The sequence below is a fragment of the Sturnira hondurensis genome, unplaced genomic scaffold (assembly GCF_014824575.4).
Source record: "Sturnira hondurensis isolate 20B ecotype Veracruz unplaced genomic scaffold, ASM1482457v3 Scaffold0007797, whole genome shotgun sequence".
Classification (NCBI taxonomy): Eukaryota; Metazoa; Chordata; class Mammalia; order Chiroptera; family Phyllostomidae; genus Sturnira; species Sturnira hondurensis.
In genome coordinates this window covers 3,285,280-3,292,032 of record NW_028080428.1, presented here as the reverse complement: position 1 = coordinate 3,292,032, position 6,753 = coordinate 3,285,280, and the positions used below count along the sequence as shown (strand labels likewise).

At 53.4% G+C, this 6,753-nt stretch overlaps 1 long non-coding RNA gene across 3 annotated transcripts; it reads right to left on the bottom strand.

Annotated features, from left to right (window-relative positions):
* Positions 1-427: 427 nt before the first annotated feature.
* Positions 428-6,219, bottom strand: LOC118991807 (uncharacterized). 3 transcript variants are annotated; one of them, XR_005067475.1, is made up of 4 exons: positions 5,639-6,219; positions 3,036-3,206; positions 2,521-2,684; positions 428-1,829 (listed from the first exon to the last, which is right to left on the bottom strand). It is a non-coding gene; the product is annotated as an uncharacterized LOC118991807 (long non-coding RNA). The 3 variants fall into 3 exon arrangements; XR_005067474.1 differs by having other exon boundaries at positions 428-2,684; XR_005067476.1 differs by lacking the exon at positions 2,521-2,684.
* Positions 6,220-6,753: the final 534 nt, after the last annotated feature.

Below are 6,753 nucleotides of genomic sequence, written 5' to 3'. Positions count from 1 at the left end.
AAGTTCTAGAAATAGTGGTGATGGTTACACAACCCTGAATGTATTCAACACCACAATTTAAAAATTTTTTAAATGGTTAAAATAGTAAATTTTATGTTATGTGTATTTTACCACAATTTTTCAAAGAAAGTATATTGTGGTTACATAGGTCAATGTCCTTATTAAGAGAAATGGGCCAAACTTTTGGGGGTGAAGTGCCTTAATGCCTATACCTTCTTTTCTTTTTTTTAAAGATTTTATTTATTTATCTTTGGAGGGGAAGGGAAGGAGAGAAGGAGAGAAACATCAATGTATGGCCACCTCTCATGCGTCCCCTGCTGGGAACTGGCCTGCAACCGAGGCATATGCCCTGACTGGGAATCGAACTGTGATCTGCTGGTTTGCAGGCCCTCGCTCAATCCACTGAGCCACACCAGCCAGGGCTGCCTACACCTTATTTTCAATGGGTCCAGATAAAAAGAGAAGAGAGAGAGAAATGTGGCAGAAGACTAACAACTGATGATTCTATATGTAGAGTGTAAATGTATTCATTGCACTATCCTTTCAACTTTTGTAGCTCTGAATTTTTTCAAAATAAAAAGAAAGTACTCAACAAATTTTCTAAAGGAATAAATAAATGTCAGAGAGGACCCCCACCTCCCTTCCCACTGATAGAAAGAACAGTATGAGCAAAAAGGCGAAGAGATGGGAAGAGCATTTTCAAGGAGCAGCCGGCAGTCTGCTGGATCTGAGCGGAAGGTGTGCACGGGACGTTCTGCGTGATGAAGCCAGAGAGGCCAGCTGGCGCCAGGCTGGGACAGCCCCTGAGCAGAAGAACAGAGTCTGCACTGCACTTGGCAGGCAGTGGGGGCCCCCCAGAAGGCAACAGACATGGGAGTAACATGTAAAACGATGAAATATCCAAAAAGATTACTCTAGTCATGATGTTCGGGAGACAGACTAAAGGATGTAAGCAGCTTGGAGTAATGGGAGCAGGGCCTCGGGCTAGGCAGAGAAAGCAGGAATAAAAGGAAACTGTTTTTGCGAAGGACCAGCAGAATTTGGTAATTGGTTAAATGTGCTAAATGAGAATTATCACCCCGAGGCTTACACCTGGGTATAGAAGAATAGAGGAAATGGGAAGTCAGCAGGAGGGGCCAGTTTGCAGCTCAAGACTCAGAAAAATGAACCGTAAGGAAGATGAATGGGTTTAGTTTTACCCAGCCTTCCTGTCAAATGGATCATTAGCAGGCCCTCAGCCTGTCGAAGAGGGGTCCAATTAGAAACAGAATGCTCTTTCCAAGGACAGCTTCCCCATCGGACCAGCCTCACCTGGCCCCACAACCCATCCCAGGGATCAGCAAGCCCTTAGTGCTACCTGGTACCTCCAGTCCTCCTTCAGTACTGTCCCATCACTCTGGTTCCTTTCCCCGTCGCCTGCATGTAGTTCTGTCTCCTTGCCATAACCTCCTCTCTTATCTAAGTCCTTTTCCCTTTGTAAGAGAGGAATCAGAGGTACCTGCCCAGGAGCACCAGCCCTGCAGCACGCAGGCTAAGACGAGCCCTCCTAAGAAGCTCATCTGCAGGCAGGGCAGGGTGGAGGGAGGGGGAAAGTGATAAAAGCGCGGGGCTGAGGGGAGGCTGCAGCAGAATGGCGGGCAGGGCAGCAGGGAGAGCATCTGGCTGGCTCTCACCAGCCCCACCCTCCACATGGGACAGCCGGCGGTCCTGGGGTGGGGATCTCTGCTTGTCAGCTCAGGCATCCCACTGACCCCAGAATAATTCCATCTGTTGCCCCAAACCACTCACTCCGTCACGGCACTCTACCTCCCTCTTCCAGTTTCCCATTTCTGTGTAAGAAAATAAGAGTTTGAGGTTGGCAGAAGTGCAGACGCTGTGATGAGGGAGAGTGCAGCCCAGCACAGGCCCGTTTGGGAGCCTGAGATCACCAGCCTGTGGACAGCATCCACATACCTGGAGGAGGCATCTAGCTGAGCCAACGGTGAGAGTGGAAGCTGTGGAGAAGCCTTCTGAGGCCTTCATCAGGTCGAGGGTCTGTCTGCCCGACCCAGGGATGAGCTGCGCAGCAGTGTGCGCTGCCTGGGGAGACGCCCAGCTCCAAGCCTTCTCAGGCCACGTCAAGATAATGCATGAACATCACAATCAGCTCTGTCTCCTCACCCCAGCCTTCAGGAGCACCCCCCTCACTCAGCCTGTTGCCTACCCCCCCAGTCACATCTAGCTCAAGGGAGGCCAGCACGCGGGGCCTTGCTTTAGTCTGGGCTTGTCCTGCATGCCCGTCTCTGCCACTCCCACCTCCCCACCTTCACCTCTGAGGCTCACTGAGCTGCTGCCAGGGTGTCAACGGGGCGGGGGTGTGGCATGACTCCCCAGGCCAGGGAATCGCACTGGGCAAACTTTGCCAACTTGCCTCCCTACCCGGTGGGAGAATAGCTTTTGTATTCTTGGTCCTCTAGCCCAGATACAGAATCCCCTAAAGTATCCCAGCTACCCAGGGTGACTGCCTGGGAGTGGACAAACCTGGAAGAGCAAGGGGAGGAGCACCTGCTCTCTGATGGGACCTGCTGCCATGGGAACACACCAGCCCTGCAAGTGCTGGACAGTGAGAGACTCTAGTCAAATGTCTCTGACAGAGGGAAGCTGGCTGGGCTGGAAAACTCAGGAGGATGGACAGGAAATTCTGGCTGAAAAGAGAAGGAAGGAGAGTCTTGGTCTAACTTCGGGTTAGTCTAGGACTGCAGTCTCTCCAGTAGGCAGTGCACCCCTTCAGCGACAATTGGAGCACTGGAAAAATCACTGGTCTCAATGCTCTTTGACTGACAACCCGAAAACTCAGGCCTCTCAGATGGAAAAGCAAAAGTTGTAATACAAGACTTTCTGGCCGTGGAAATTGTAAAGGATCATCATGCCTCCGAAGTGGCCTGAAGCGGCCTCCACGGTGGGCGCTGAGCTGCAGTAACCTCTTCCCTAGAGTTACCAGGGCTCCACGTGGCACCTAGCTGCAGGGCATCTGGGCACACCTGGCGGGCACTTACCCGCAGCCAGCAGAGTGGGCAGGAGCTGGAGGCGGGACGAAGAGGACGGGCAGCTCCGGGGGCAGAGCACAGACTGTCGCTGTCGGGAAGATGGCACAACAGCTCCCCTTGGGTTGCAGCAATGGGATAGAGGGCTTTTAGGGCTCCCAGAGGTCCTGCAGCATCCCACACCTGGAGATGGGACTGGCAGTCAGTAGTGCCCCAGCCCTTCTTAAAACCTCTCCCTGGATTCCTCGTTCTGAACACCCTGTACCCTCTGCGAGCCTAAATAGGAGAGAAGTCTAAATAGGACTTAGGAGCATTTCCCCTGTCCTCAAGATATTCTCCTTTTAATCTTCTCTGCTTTGTCCTCTTCAAGTGACATCTCCACCCAGGGCCTAAGGTACTTCTTCTCCCCTCCCCAGGTCATTGGAACAGGCCGCTGCTCTGAGTGGCCTATTTCAGTACTGGCTCCTGGCACGGGTTCAGCCCTAGGCAGGGCAGGACGAAGGCCAGGGCCCGGAAGTCAGCCTGAAGATGGTCCTGCTAAAGCCAACTTCATTCCTTTGCAGCAGGTCTGGGTGATCTGTTGGCATGGTGAACACAGTCTCCTACCACAGACTGGAGAAATCGTCTCTGAGGAGGAGTGAGCCACAGAAAAAGAAAGGCCACGAGAAGACACAAATGCCACAAATGCCAAAGAAATATCCATCACGGGTTGTCAAAACTGCTTTGTGACCCTGCGCTGCAGTTTCCTCCCCTTGTGTTTTGCAGTTCATTTCCAGGAAAAAAGGCTCACAAACCCTCCTACTTATTCACCAAACCTTGTTCACTCTGCTCCCAGTTGCCTGGTACTGCACTAAATATGCCAACAATATGGCCCTTATCCCATAATCATCTGTCTGTTCCCATCCTTCCCTGAGAACAGTGGCTGTAAAGGGGCATGTGAGCCTATCAGAAGGGCCTCAGGGTAATAGAGAGACCATCTCAGTTCCTCTCTGCAGGAAATTCGTTAACTCCTGTTTCTGCACTAGTATCTACTGTGCGCCGCCCATGCCTTGAGCTGGAATAAAATACTGGCCAAAACCCAGACCCTGCCTTTTAGGAGCTCACCGTGTAGTCGGTGCTGCAGATATTTCTCTGCTGGGTCTCAGGGCTGTGGGGACGGTGCCCGGAATACCTTGTCCCTACTTCTTGGCATATCTACATTTTCTGCATCCTTCAAGGCCTGACTCAAATGCTGTCCCCTCCATGATGCTCTCATTGTACAGCCACTGAGCAGCGTTCTGTCCTGCCTCTGAATGCGCACAGCACAATTACTCCCAGCTGTCTCCGGACACATTATGAGAAGTACTTGCAGTAGATGTGTTTGGATGCACAGTGGGTCTTCTCTACTAGACTCTACGTTTCTTAGCACGAAAACTGTCTTACACAGCTCAGTACCTACACAGTACCAGGGAGATGAGAAAAGCTCAAAATACTCAGTTGTCCACATAAGGATGCCTGTTGCCTGTGTGAAGGCTTGTTTGTGGAGCTACTGGTAGTTCCAGGTTTGGAAAAAAAAACCTTTATTAACTAATTTAAAACTCTTTGTTAGGATTTTCCCAACTAACACAAAGCTTGAGCTCCGGGCCAGTAGCATAGGATTCTCACGTATTTCTTCCAACTGTGTGTGTCCAGCCTTATGTAAGATCGTTACAACAGTACACAGAGATTATCGTTCTGTATTCAGCTGTTTCTGCGTCACAATACGTAAGGCTGACGTCCTAGATCTATGAATGTGACGGAAGGGAAAGTACAGTATCTCCGGCAGTAGTGGTACGGAGCCTGGCACCCTCTCGGGTGCTGCCACAGCTGAGGGAGGAGATGCACCAGCCAGGGCATCTAGTCTCGGGTAAGACGACATGGGCCTCCCCATCAGCATCGGCCTACAAAACCATCCTGCCTAGAAAACGGGATTTGCCCAGCATAAAAAGAAATGGCTCCAACAATTAGGAAAAAGTCTCATAGTGGCTAAGGGACTTTTTTTTTAAAGTATCAAATAATAACTGGACTCGGGACGCTGCTTACTATGTACAGTCCTCTGGCTAAACTTATATATGGATTGTCTCCTCTAGTTTTCAAAAACCTGAGGTGATACTGTTATTACCCGTTTCGCAAATGAGAAAGGGGAGGCTCAAGAGATATAATAACTGTGCCGAAGTCACATACCCACGTGCCTCTGATTAGACCCTGAGCTGAGACTCTAGCCCAACCCATCAATTCCCTTTCTCCTTGAACGTGGCCGGCAGTGAGGGACAACGCTGCCATACCCGCTAGAAGAGGCCTTAGGGATCGGCGGCTTCAGCCTCCTTTCTTTAGAGAGAAGGAAACCTGGGCTCAGAGAGATAGAGGGGCTTGTTCCTCGGGTCACATGGAGCCACTGTGCAGCGGAATCAAAGCATGCACTAGAATTCCAGCCCAAGCCCCGTTTTCCAAGAAGGAGACCTGACGCCCAGAAGGCTGAGCCCCGAGTCCAGGATCCTGCAGAGACTGAGCCGGACCCCACCCCGGACGCGCTGGTTGCCGTGGCCGGCTCTCCCTGCGCGTCCACCTGCCGCGCCTGGCCCGCGCCCTGGGAATACCTGTCGGCGGCGCGCAGGCCCTCGGCCAGGGGTGACAAGGCGCTGGCACCGAGCGGGCGGGGCTGTGAGGACCAGAGACAGATACTGACTTCGCCCAGCCAAAGGGGCGCGGAGGCCCCAGGAGCACGCGGAGGACGCCGGGACAATTTGGGAGCGCCGGTCCCGGGAGGCAAGGCCGTCTGGCCTCCTCCCCTCAGGTACCCTACTTTTCTCCCTTAACTGGCGGCTGACCCCGTCCTAGCGCCAAGGCACCTGAGGGGAAGCGACAGCTTGGCACTCCAGGGTCTAACTGCCCGGACTCTGAAAGGGCCAGGTTCCCATGGAAACCTAAGGACGCTCTAGGCGCCTGCGCGGACGCGCTAGGCACTCTGGGAAATGTGGTTTCCGGGCTGTCACTCGGTGGCGAGGGGAACTGACGCAAGATGGCGCCCGAGCGTCGCGGTCGTTTCCAAGTCGCTGGGTTCCCGGGCCACCGTGCGCCGCCGGCGTAGGAGAGGCCGCGGAGGCCTGAAAAGTAGTTTCTCTTGGCTCTGCGGTGTCTGGGATGCCGGAGGCAGAGACGGGGGCGCGGTCTCTTAGGCGCGTTCACTTTTGCCTTTCGAAAACTTGTTCAGAGGCGGGGCCGCCCTGGCTCTGGTCCCATCCCAGCCTGGGCTGAGCCGAGCCCGACGTAGGGAGGAGGATCTGAAGGTGGTAGCGACCGCCCGAGGGGCGCGAGCTCCTCGTTGCACGAGTGTTAAGTGGGGGCTGAACGACCGCTCCGGCTCCTGAGAGGCTCCTGTATCAGGTGGGAGTTGAATGGGGACTACGTGCGCAGGGGTCACACACACACCTTCCCACACTTCCTCCTAATGCTTCCGGACCCCGAGCCTGCCTGGGGCAGAACTGCGAACTCCGTGTCTTGACTGCCCGCAGCCACCCTCTCCACTCCCTAGTTAGATCTCTGGACTGAGACCTAGAAACCTAGGATCTGATTCAAGGGTGGGCCAGAGACTCGGTTACTTCTCCGGGCCTCCGTTTCCTTATCTCTGCAACAGTGGTCATAATGCCTGCCCGTTCTCCCTGGGGGTGTTGTAAGGTTCAAATGAGATGACATTGATGTGTAGGCTGGTCGG